The sequence below is a fragment of the Cucurbita pepo genome, chromosome LG04 (genome assembly GCF_002806865.2).
Source record: "Cucurbita pepo subsp. pepo cultivar mu-cu-16 chromosome LG04, ASM280686v2, whole genome shotgun sequence".
In the NCBI taxonomy this organism is placed as follows: Eukaryota; Viridiplantae; Streptophyta; class Magnoliopsida; order Cucurbitales; family Cucurbitaceae; genus Cucurbita; species Cucurbita pepo.
Window position 1 is genome coordinate 12,707,754 of NC_036641.1, and position 1,387 is coordinate 12,709,140.

Sequence of the window (1,387 nt, forward strand, 5' to 3'; positions counted from 1 at the left end):
CCTCAATTTTCTAATTCTACTGCTGAATCGAGTCTCACACGGTTTAGGCGAACGGTTCCAAGAACATACTCGGGCAACTCTTCCTCTTCCTTTGCCTGCAATTTTAAATCTGTCAGCATCCACAATACTATGAATTTGACGTAAACATCAAAATATGTTGATAAACAATACTACTACAGCCAACAGAAAAAAATAACTGTCATTTCCTTCATTGTTTCCCTAATTTATTGGGGGAGCGGAAGTGTCTATAAAAGACATCAGAAGAGAAGCACATTGGATTCAGAAATATGATTATAGAAACACATTAAGCACAAAGTGACAACCTCTATTAGGATGGCGAGATCAACGACTAAGCTTGTGACATATCCAAGGACAAGGCCAATAACACTCCTGGCTACTGTTGACGATCCAATATCCACATCAATCTGCAAGATATTTATGAAGAAATTTAGTAAAATAACTTGACATATTTTAAAATATGCATATTACACTCTTAAAAGATCTCTGATGTTACTATAAACAATAGAACAAAGCTATAATACTTGAGCAGTTCAAGATGTCTGGTGCTCTCTTCCTAAAGAAGACTCCGGGCCAAAAATGCATTACTAAACCGAATGCCTAAACACAGGCACCAACTCCTAGTAGTGCCTCCCCCGAACAGATTAGTACGTCCATCACTACAAGATGGGACTCATAATCACGTACAAAACGTTCTCCTCACTCTCATATGACAAACTTGTTCAGTTATCCTACCTGAATTGCTTCTAGCACAAGTAGAATGTATTGGGGGTTGGAATTTTTAACAACATCATCTACTAATCAAGTACTAGGAGGACTCGACATTGGAAGTAGTAAAGGTAAATAATGTGAAACAGATGATACAAAAAGTAAATATTTTTCTTCGTAAACTTTATCGAGCTTGACGTAAACTTGTTTTACGAGGAGACAACTGATACTCAACTTGGCCTGTCTATGTAGCATAGAACATCTCTAGCAAAAATTGCACCTGCTTATCAATGCATGCTATTTAAGATGGGGTAGAATTATTTACTTCCAGAAAATTATCTCGTCTGAGGTACTTGCAAGTAACTGCTTTACCCAAAAGGCAAGCAAAAAATAACTGTCATTTCCTTCATTGTTTCCCTAATTTATTGGGGGAGCGGAAGTGTCTATAAAAGACATCAGAAGAGAAGCACATTGGATTCAGAAATATGATTATAGAAACACATTAAGCACAAAGTGACAACCTCTATTAGGATGGCGAGATCAACGACTAAGCTTGTGACATATCCAAGGACAAGGCCAATAACACTCCTGGCTACTGTTGACGATCCAATATCCACATCAATCTGCAAGATATTTATGAAGAAATTTAGTAAAATAACTT

General features: G+C 37.0%; 1 long non-coding RNA gene across 1 annotated transcript; it reads right to left on the minus strand.

Annotated features, from left to right (window-relative positions):
- Positions 1–6: 6 nt before the first annotated feature.
- On the minus strand, positions 7–1,111 carry LOC111793848. Its single transcript, XR_002814985.1, has 3 exons — positions 1,052–1,111; positions 324–425; positions 7–95 (listed from the first exon to the last, which is right to left on the minus strand). It is a non-coding gene; the product is annotated as an uncharacterized LOC111793848 (long non-coding RNA).
- Between the last annotated feature and the right edge of the window lie 276 nt (positions 1,112–1,387).